Source organism: Mytilus californianus, unplaced genomic scaffold (assembly GCF_021869535.1).
Source record: "Mytilus californianus isolate M0D057914Y unplaced genomic scaffold, xbMytCali1.0.p SCAF_10, whole genome shotgun sequence".
In the NCBI taxonomy this organism is placed as follows: Eukaryota; Metazoa; Mollusca; class Bivalvia; order Mytilida; family Mytilidae; genus Mytilus; species Mytilus californianus.
Window position 1 is genome coordinate 29,173,969 of NW_026262582.1, and position 12,103 is coordinate 29,186,071.

Sequence of the window (12,103 nt, forward strand, 5' to 3'; positions counted from 1 at the left end):
CGTCTAGCGAAATATAGGAAATGTAACAGACACACAGGAAACACACAAACTGACTTATGGACGCAGAGACATCTGTATAAACAAATGACCTTTACTAAGGAAAAAAAAACTCAAGTTGCTATTAGTAAGCACCGTATCCAGGCAAGCTTCAGAGCTTGAATGCGGCACAATTACAAGGACTCAGTCTTAAAAACAAAAATCTCAGACTTACAAATCTAAGTTATACTTTCTTCATGGATTCAAATCGCTGAGAGCATATTATATAGTGTGAACAATAAATGAGTTTTGTTCAAAGTGTTTCTGGTCAAGCAATGTCCAAGTGCCATCGCCAGTCCTTGTAACAAGTAAAGTCCCTACGCATGCACACATGACAATTTGAGTTGATCTGAAATAACACAAACGATTTAAAACAACAGAAGCTAGGCTAAAATCTACCATCATATTACTAAAATCATAAAGATTAGCCACATATGACAACTAATCAATCACGTATTATATAAGAATAAAGACTGTCAAATATTAGACAATTCTCTTCTGTACTGAAGACCGGGATAGTTTTCATTACCGAATAACCTCTCAGTGTCAGAAGTTGATTTGCAAGAAGATGTTCATCCTCTAGATTCTAGCAAACTTGACTATTATGCACCCAGGGTTATGAAATATTTACTAGACGTGTAGTTTATTGATAAGCAAGACTTTTTAATATAAGGAATTTGATTTTGAAGATATTCACAAGTTCTGAGCAATTAGAACTGTTGGTTGTTGGCCATGAAAAACCAATAGCAATCTGCATTTGATGAATGACCACAAACAGACAAGGAAGAAGCTTTAAAGTCTGTTGCAAAATTGAACGCATTTTATAGATCCCGAGACTAATATCAACACAAAATGTAAAAACGAAGTGACCTGTTGTCTTTTTTAGTACTCTCTGAAACAAGACCTTCGAAACTCAAAGTTGAAATATTTGATTGGCTACTACTGTTGATTCGTCGTCAGGTATTCAATATGTCATTGTTAAATAAACATGAACTATTTAACTCAGTCTAGTCTCCCCTTTTCGACCCTTACTGAGTTCTCAAAATATATCAAGCAACGGAGTGAAGTGACGAACAAAGCCTGATTCAGGTTATATTTTAATTCGTTTGCTGAATTTAACTTACTGAAGGAAAACATGTGAAAAGGGGGAAACAGTTGTTAAACACCAACTTTAGTATGTTTCGATTTATTTTATGTTATACTTAGCTTCGTTAAAGTGAAAGTCGTGCCATTATAACAATATATTCAGAAGATGAAAAAGAAAGTATGTCGAAGTTCCTAAAATAAAATTCTATTATTGAGACTTACCCAGTAACATTATTTGCATAAATTAATTGCAGTCACTTCTGAATTTACAGTTATTAAGGTCATGCAGGATAGAGCAAATGGTACCTTTAGTTTTACTACACAACACATGTTTTTCTCCTTTAAGTCACATGTACAGTTTGTTCACTCTTTGACTGTTCGGACACTTTTCTTGCCATAAATTATGAACTGTTCATAGATATAAAAAGATGTGGTATGAGTGCCAATGAGACAACTCTCCATCCAAGTCAAAATTTAAAAAAGTAAACCATTATAGGTCAAAGTACGGTCTTCAACACGGAGCCTTGGCTCACACCGAACAGTAAGCTATAAAGGGCCCCAAAAATTACTAGTGTAAAACCATTCAAACGGGAAAACCAACGGTCTAATCTATATAAAAAAAACGAGAAACGAGAAACACTTATGAACCACATCAACAAACGACAACTACTGAACATCAGATTCCTGACTTAGGACAGGTGCAAATAAATGCAGCGGGTTTAAACGTTTTAATGGTACCAAATCTTCACCCTTTTTCTGAAACAAAACGTTTAATGGTACCAAACCTTCACCCTTTTTCTGAAACAATAGTGTAACATCACAACATAGAAAAACACACTATATGATATCAACTGAAATAGCTTAACTCAATCAAAGGACATATTAACACCAATGAACATACAATAAACAAATAAATTTGACCTATGATACAATGCAAATACAAAATAAATAAACTAAGGGAAGAATAATAAAAGTAACATGTTGTATCGGGTTTAAATGTTAAACAATTTAAGAAAAACAATATGCTCGAACAAAAATATCAGCCATTTGCAATCATTTGCAAACACAGGTAAATGAAAATAATTTTGTTGTTAGGTATACGTGTACAGTTCCAATAGAGAAAGGAAATATTTTTACAAAATAAATAATTTTGATGTTCATAGTACGAAGTGAAAATTTATAGTAATACCAAACACTTATCAAAGCTGGTATATAGACCAGGTATAACCCTGAATAACATTAAATAACGTTCATTTATAAATGGATGTTGTAAAATTAATAAAACTAGTGAATGGCTGAAACAGTTACTGAACTGGTAAATAAGATGTCTGAACACTTTTAACTGTGCAACGTTTAATTCACCAATCTCACAGCATTGTCAGCTAGTACAATGTACCTGGGTAATTAGAATATTTCTCGTAAGATTTGGCAAAAAAAATGTCTGAAATTTCCACTGTCAAAGATTTATCATTGAAGTATTCTTTCTCGAACATATCAAACTATGTAAAAATGAACGTGTTTATCAACCACAAAGTTAATCGAAATTGGCAAGATCAAGATGATGGATTTTTTTCTGACAAGATGTTTTTCACCTCTAGAGGTCGTGTTGTCGAATATCTGTGTTACCACAATCCCGTCCTTAATATCTCGATTGTGACATTACAGCATTTTCACTTGCAATGAGTAACACGAAAGGTAATATCAGTGCACCTTGGCTACTTCTGGTTTACGATGGGGTTCATGTTGTGCTGAACCTGTTTTTTTGGTATAAAGTTTTGTTATTTTTGTTCGTCTTTTTGTTGATTTCCCATTGACCATTCTATGCATGTTTTTATTTTACATGATTTTGTTTATTGCAACTTCACTTTAAATAGTTATTGGCACCACTTTTCATTTTAGTACACATTTATTTTTGAGTTGCTTGAAATGCTCATTTTAACAGTTTTTGTGTTGAAAATGAAACAATTAGTTAAAATAGTTTTTTTTGGTAAAAGAAAGTCGATTTTTTATTATTTAGCGTATATATAGAAATGAATTGTTCGCCAAAATGTCAATAAGCAATGCAATTCAAAATGATATTCGAATAGAATTATTCTATTTACATTATGATTTTATTAAATCTTAGGCATACTTTTGAAAAAAAAACAAGAGAACAACGATCTGGTTTGGAAATTCTACAGATTTTCGCTCATTCAAGAGTATTATGATAAATCGTCGTTGTTACCATGGTTATTTTTCACCAGTTACGTTAAGAGGGCCGTTATTTATATCTTTAATACATGTAAACATAAAACACATAACAAGTTTAGTAAGTATTTAATTATTAAATACAAATAAGTCGGATATAGGGTATACGTCAATGAGCAATGACACGAACAAATAAAAGACATTAATAGTAAACATGGTCTTCAATAAATGATTAATATATTTAACATATGTCAATCTCTAAGTTGTCCTAAGTGAGTCTACAATGAGTTGTGATAACCGATGTAGATAAATTAAAATGAAACAATAACCGGCCGATAATCATCACCAAGTTTTGTTTTAAATGAATTTTTTTTTTATATATACACTGTATTGGTCAAATGGTGCGGTGAGGTTTGAGGGTGCGAAAAATTGAGATATTCAAATCTCGTGCAATCCAAAGACATATTCATTATCATGTCTCCAGTCGGGAACGTCGCTATTGGTGTTACCTAATTCAAAAATAAGTGTATACCTATAAATGATTACAAAACAATAGTTTAAACAAGTTGTATTCCTCATTATTATATGTTGTCAGCCGTTGAAATTTTTCACGATTGTTGTGTATAATATGTAAATATGCATAAATATTATTTCTTTGTTAAAATTTGCAATCCTTTATGGTGAAAAATAGGTTTGTTAAACATTCTTAAAATTGTTTTCACAAGTAACGCTCAAAGCCAAATGTTTAAAAGCCAAGGGTACAAGAATACCGAAACACGTGGAGAGACGTATACAAAAATGGATAACTTTCTTACTTTACAAAAACCGATCAAACAATTTCTTGGGTGAATAGTAAAATAGCAAAACCTTACACCCTGTAGTTAAAATCATATCCAAACAAGCATAAAACCTTTTTTGGCTTACCTGACTTGTAAAATATTCTGAGAAAAAAAAACACAGAAATAACGTGTTTGGTGTTTGGTAGACCATTTCAAATCTTACATATATCTAGTCCTAAAAAAACTACGATGTGGGTTCTAAAAGATAGGACAGTAATCTAACAATCGACAAGTTTGATGTCAATAAACAAAAATAAGTTTGCAATATTTAACAACAACATTAAGATATAATATAAGACATCCATTGACTAGGGTTTAAACTTCGAACTAGAACATGGATACATGCAAGATTTCACCTATTTTACCTTTTAGCGTTACAAAATTCCACTATTTTCATGTTGTTTTTTGTTTTTGTTTTATGTTATTATTCAGTAACATTGGAAGAAATGAAATGAAACTTCAATTTTCAAAACAACATTGAAAAAATACCGCTACAATTCGTGTGTATATCATTACAGAAGAGAAGAGGAGTGTTGAAGCAAATGAAAAATTAGCTATTCTTGAAAAAGATGCTGTTTGCAGTTATCTTAATTCTTTATCTCGTCTAAGAAGACATCATGCAGAAAACATGGAGGCTGCAAAAGACGGGTATTTTCAGTTTTCTTATTTTCTGTTACCATTTTAAATTTTTTTTTAAATAAACTAAAACAAAGTTTATAGTTTTGTCCATTGAATATGCAGACTTTGAAACATTTGTCATTTTTATTCAATTACCTATCAACAATACAAGCTTTTTATAGTCTGAATAAAGGAGAATGCATATCGAATGCAAATTCGTTTTCACTTTATTGGACCAATTAGTTATCTCCAATGGAGAAATAAATCCTCTAGTTTACGATTTAAGGTGAAGGTTCTGATTTTTACAAATTTGTTGTGACTTTTTTCAGGTTTGATGCTAGCTACGAAGAAGAAACAGATCCACGTTTGCAAGAACAATTTTAATTTCTTGTCGTCTGATGTAAATATATAATACAGAAGAATCTGGTAGACTGTAAAACTAATAATTGCATCAAAACAGAGTCTATTAATACACTTTAAAACAGAAACTACTTAGTAATTTGTCTGAACCTATATCAAGTAAAAATATTACTTATTAGTTTCCATACAATTACTTGTTATCTCTAAGTGTTACATAGTATGCGTAGGGAATTCCTTAAAATTACCAAACTGATATAATTTCGAAACTAAGTTAATAACTAAACGTGAAAGTGACAAAAAAAAACATTACTTACATTTAATAAAGGTATTTTAATTCAATAAAATGACGTAAAACATTTATTGATGATTACTAGAAAAACTACTACGTATTACAAGGCATGCTTAGGAATCTAATAGATAATATTTAACTTAAATTAGCTTAAGTAAATTAATTACTAATGACGAACTATGAATATATTATACTGAAAAAGTTTTATTATAAATCTGTAATATACCATGTAGATTTCACTTTGAAATGGGTTAATATAATGAAAATAATTTGGTGTGTAGTAGCTAGCTGACATGCAAATTATTATTTTTGTTATTTCTAAAGCACTATGATTTATTTTTAAATATGACTAACACTTGTTTTTAGAATAAGTACTTAATTGTTAATCTCTGATTGATGGATGGATGAAATGGTGTTTTAAATCCAGTGCTAATTAGTACATGGATATCAGAATGATGACATGTTAATGTTAACACATTATTAAGAATTTGAGCCCACCAGTCTTTTGTCTTACTCAAAGAATTTCAAAGATTAAGAACTGGATCTTCCTTCACTATATTTGTCACCTAAATTACTTGTAAGTGCTCCATGGGACCTATTTCTAAATCAAAGCCGGGTTTCACAGTTATTGTTTAATAAAGATCTTTTAGAGTACATACATTTAAAGACTCTTTCATCTTGCAATATAACATGTAGTATCAAAACATTTGACTTTTCTATACTGTACACAAGTATTCCCCATTGCAAACTAAAAGACAAATTGAAAGAGCTGGTCCTGTTTTGTTTCATAAAAAAGGATGACAAACGTAAACACAATTATCATATCTTAGGGAGGGAAAAATTGTACTTTGTACAAAAATAACTATGATTCAAACAAAAAATTATCTGAAACTGACATTATCAAGTTGTTGATTTTTTTATTGACAACATATTTGTCATGTTTGTTACGTTTGGAGGACCTGTTTTTTCAACAAACAATCGGCATTCCTATGGAAACCCACTTTGCTCCTCTTCTTGCCGACATATATCTGTATTCATATGATATTGATTTCATAAAGGAGCTTCTTAGGAAGAAAGAAAAGAAGTTAGCATTGTCCTTTAACTTCATTTTCGCTACCAAGAGTTCTAAGTGGTGAAGTTGAAATCATCCTTTCGTAAATTTTACGGACGTCATCACTAACAGGATGACCGTTATGGGATATCCGTTCCACAGATGACGACGGATATGTTCCAATTGTCGTAACTACAATCCCGTCCTCTTTTCCATGAATGTGACCTACCAAATTAGACTTATCACCCGGTGTGTACTTACATGAGCAACTCGACGGGTGCCACATGTGGAGCAGAACTTCCGGAGCAACTGACATCACCCCCGGATTTTGGTGGGGTTCGTGTTGCTCAGTTTTTAGTTTTCTATGTTGTGTTTTGTGTACCGTTGTTTGTCTAATGGTTTTTGTTTTCTGTTTTTGCTATTCAACGTATTATTTTTTCAACAGTTCCTTGAGGTATATGGAGTTCATTCTCTGAATTTTTGTTTTTGTTTTTGTCCTTGTAATGAAATAATACATTTCAAAATTATAGTTCATCTAGTACAGATAATTTCAAATCAAGGCAATCGTTAATACTCTAGTCACAACAGACATCTAGTTGAGTGTATGCTTTGTTATGAAGGGTTTTAAATAAGGAGATATTTATCATATTTGAATTTTTTATTATTGTATCTCATTTCAATTTATAGATCATGTATTATTTTACTTGTCTATTTAGTAATGTTATCTAATAAATTCAACACCACATAAGATTGTACATGACTAAATATTTAGTACAGGTACCGTATAGCGGGTTATTTTCGCGGGTGTAAAATTTCGCGATTTAGGAGCAACAAAGTATACGAAAAAGTTTGGCGGTTTTTATTTTGGTGGATTCTTAAATCCCAATTAAATATTTTGGCGGATACTGAAATTGTTGCATATAAAATATTGAAAAATTGAGAAGCAAGTTAATTGATTTGTTTACCTAAATGACGTCTTATTCATTGATCTTGAACGGAACTTTGATGTACTCACTAATTAGGTTAAAAAATTATTAAGACTGATTTACAACTCTTATGCAATTTGACACTTATTAATAAGGGTAATTACCTGATAGAGTACCCTACTCATGATCTATTTGACACTAATTGATAAGGATATACACACGTGACAGTCATTTTATAAAATACATGTATGTTCAATGCCCTTTTTGTTTATGTTGTTAAAAATAACATATACCGTTATTGACCTACCGACCGACGCTTTAGCTATTAGAGAGTAACAAAAATATGCATTAATTTTCGCGGAATTTATTTTTTGCGATTTTCTTTCATCCGCCAAAATAAGCGAAATTAAACACCCCGCGAAAATTACCCGCTTTACGGTATTATATTAGATTATTTTAGATGCTATCACATTTATTGCCATTCGTCCAGAGGCGAGCGTTTCTAAAGTAGCATGATTCACCATTCAATACAAATATGCAATTTCGCTTAAACTAGGTTAAGCTTGTATCGCCTTCCGGTAAAGTATATCCTAGTCTGAGGTTGTTCTATTTGAATTTCTTGTCTGAGTGTGTAATGTTGTTTCAGGGAAACTGTATAGGATGATTTTTGTTCAATATGTGTTATTGAAAATAACAATGTATGAAAATAGTCAAAACATCGTTGCTCCCTACAAATTTTCAATTAAATGACTCTTTTGTATGATCAACTATACAGGATGACAAACACTTTTTCTAAGTATAAACATGGTCTTGTAAACGATCTTAGAGGAGTAGCGTTCATAAGGTGTATTTGTGTTAAACGTGTAACCAAACACAAAAAATGTCAAATGACAATAATGTTTTAGTATGGCCAACTTCTGGAGATGACAACAACCCTATTAAGTATTAAAAACTTTCTGCGAGCGCTGACAGAGGAGTTGTGTTCAAAATGTACCATTGTAAATAAAATCTTAGCTTCCGTAAACATTGACAATAGAGCAGTGTCATGAGAAAATTATGAAAAAATGATCCTAGCAATTTATTAAAGCTGTCTATCATGAGGACTCAGAGGATTGTTGTGATGAACAGAAAGATGGTACCAACGGCGCCGTTATTATCACAACGATGTAGATGTGAATATTCCGCATGATTGGATTTCCGTCTGTAAACCAAATATGTCTGGAATAACTTGTATTAGGTATGTTCGACATTAATTTTTCATGTAACATTGATGAAATATCTGGAACAAATGATTGTTCAGCCTATATTGGTTTTGCTCGATCTTTAGTTTTCGTTGGCGTGTTTGGTGGACTTTTACGTAGTTTTTCGTGTTTTGCTATAATGGTCTCCTTGGTATCTTTTGTGATGGATAAAATATAATCAATCCTCTTTACAAATATATAGAGCAAGGAAAAAACCTACAACATACATTGTAGTTATCAATTTTGCCTCTGATGAAATTAAATTGAATAAAAAAATAGACTGCCTTTTTGTGAAATGTTTTCCTGTTTTACTGTATATCTTGACTGGGTAGGTAGAAACACTGCCTCTTTATACTTTACAGCATTATGACATACCATCTTCCCAATCGGACAGCGTTTACATGTCAAATTATGATTTACACTCGTGCATGTTCACACTTTACGGACTGTTGGTTATGTGGAAGAACGACTGAAACCGGATCTTCTCAAGTTTTACGGTCACCATCACAAATATGTTGATCGATACGACATGTCTGTATTCAAACTCACTAGAAACATGTTTTCGCAGTCTTTTTCGTCGATCTATGACATTTGAACACCGGTAAAATATGGTTGTCTTAATATATAGTAATACAAAAACATTAATTGTATTCTATAAAAAGAGATGCATTCAATGCAAAACCAGAATAAAAATATGCAAAGCTAATCACTATTTTGTTCGTAACAACGCTTTTAAATGATACATATTTTTATTATTATTATCACAGACGATCTACGAGTATACATAAAATGAAATAAAAAAAAAACATAACCGCATTGCTATAGCTGTTAGGTGCATAAATGCCATGAACACATCATTTTATTCCAACCGAGAATGAAATCAGTTAAAGGAGTCATTGATTTTGATAAACGCATTATAATAAGCACGCAACAATACTGAATTGTTAATATATCTATACATGTATGCCTATCGATTATTTACACAACAGGAACACATACTTCGAAAAAACAATGTAGAATCTCTGAATATCTTTAAAAACAACGGTCAAGAAAGAGAAATATATTAAATATACTTCAAGCAGAATTCAAGTAAATTGTATGATACTGACACATCTTTCAAATTCCTCATTCCTATTTTTTAATTACAAAACAATTTTCTTGACAATTCATTGTCTGATTGATTGATTTTAGTTTTACCTTAATTTCAAAAGGATCTTGACGGATAAAAACAGTGAATAACTTGAATCAGGAATGTAATGTTGATGAAATATATGGAACCAAGGAATTTGTAGGGCTACAACTATTAGATTGATTAAGTTACTAATATACTAGTTGGACCAACAAATTAAATATATGTAATATGATTTTCGTTTTTTTTTTGCGTTCGTAATGCTCGGCCTTTGGTTTTCCCTCGTGTGTTTTATATACGTGTTCGTCTTTTCGTCGTTGTTCGGTTTCTTTTTCCATGACGTTGTTAGTTTTTTTACGACTTATGAGTTTGGAAGGTCCCTTTGGTATCTTTCACCTTTTTTTTGGAATACAGTCAACTTGCTTAAGAGACTACCTGTATTAAGCAAAAACCTGTGTTATCAAACATGGTTATAAGATCGTTAATTTTAGGTCCTTTCATAGTTCATTTCATATCGACTGAACCTGTCTTATGAGACCACGTATTTGCTTTTCCTTAAATGGTCTCCTCAAACAGGTTTCACTATAAACAAAATACAATCAATCGGATTATTTTTTAATGAAAAGAGCAGCGAAAAACCTAAAACATAAATATCAATTTTGCTTCTGCTAAACTTAATTCAATGAAGACAATTACCTGTTTATTGATGAATTACTTTCCAATTTTAATGTATAACATCTCCGGGTAAGTCGAAAACGGTGTGTTTACACTTCTCAGCAATAACCTACATTCTTCTCAATCGGACGGCATTTTCATATCAATTGACACTTTTAGTACGGCGGCTTCATGAAAAATTGTGCACATCCTGCTACAAGCATGAAACTTGTCACAAAGCTTCCTCTAATATTAATATTTGATTTGAGATAGGGAGGCATTTGAAAAAAATGTCTCACTTCTGGTAAAATTCAAAATGGCGGACAGTATACTTAAATCAGTCCAATATCGAAGGCTGGTATGTGAAAAGGTGTTATAATCATGCTACTATCATTATATTCGGCACGAACCTTTGTTATGTTCTACTTTTGGATATATTTGAAGATTATAAGTCTTTGAAACCCTACTTCCGGTAAAATCGAATATGGCGGACATTGTACTAAAGTAAGCGTATTTATTTGGGAGGGTAATTCAAATGTGTTTGAATGTACTGCTACTATCATCATATTGTACAGGAACCTTTCTTTGGTACTTCTCATGGATACAATGTATAGGTCATTTGTCTTTAAAATCACAACTTCCGGTTATACACAATATGGCGGACATAAAAATATCAATTTTTAATTTTAATATTCCTCTTTTTTCAAAATGTTAAAGAAGTGTTTTTTGTGCCGGTCATTAAACTTTTGACTTTAAGTTATCCTCAAACCAATAATTCACTATTATGTCTAAAATGTTTTAATACAATAAAAAACAATATGGCGGAGATTTGAAAACTCATTCTGTATCCTCAATGTACAGTTTTGGATAGATTGATTAAAAAAGAATAAAGTCACTAAAGTACTAAAACATCTTTAAAATTACTAATATATGGCCGCAACACATGTCTATTCGCAATCACCACAACAAGCACATAAAGCAGTGCACGGGAGACCTGATTTTCCACATTTACAACGACTGCCTCAGAAAGAGTTGTCCAAAAGGGTTCCCATTGATCATATTTGTCCCTTTGCCATCCATAAGCGCCTGGACTAAGAAGCAATGGAACCAATTCCAAGTTCGTTCTCCATACACACCCGCCTTGTTATATTGCACGTTTTACATGCTGGAAAAGACTAGACCGAGTCGGCGGAATAGCCTCAATTAGTCTTCCCTTTTGCGCAAACAGTTGTTTTCTTGCTTCATTAACCCCATCTGATGTGTTTGTTCCATCGTACATTAACACCACGTATCGTTCTATCAATGCCATTATTAAATCCATATCTGGTGATGTAAACTGATCAATCATTATGCTGAATGCTAAAGTCACATCTTCAAATGCCGTCCATGTCTCCCACGCAGTTTTTCTTCCTTTTCCAGCAAACGAAGATACGGTATCACAACCGGTAAAGGCATGGAACACAGGAAGTGTGTGTGAAATCTTAATGCCTAGTGCATTTGAAAGGTCATGAATAGATATGTATCTGAAGCTTTTGCCACTCCCAAACGCAAGCCATAGTTCGTCTGCCCCAATTTCACGGAATAGCGAAACAGCAATGACAGCAACATCAGTATCGACTGTTCGAATCATGACTCGTTTAAGTCCGTGTTTCACTGCATCAGACACATGCACCATGATTCTAGTGTC

General features: G+C 32.2%; 1 long non-coding RNA gene across 1 annotated transcript; it reads left to right on the top strand.

Annotated features, from left to right (window-relative positions):
• Nucleotides 1-3,156: 3,156 nt before the first annotated feature.
• Nucleotides 3,157-7,204, top strand: LOC127717895 (uncharacterized). Its single transcript, XR_007989461.1, has 3 exons — nucleotides 3,157-3,430; nucleotides 4,667-4,796; nucleotides 5,096-7,204. It is a non-coding gene; the product is annotated as an uncharacterized LOC127717895 (long non-coding RNA).
• The last annotated feature ends 4,899 nt before the right edge of the window (nucleotides 7,205-12,103 follow it).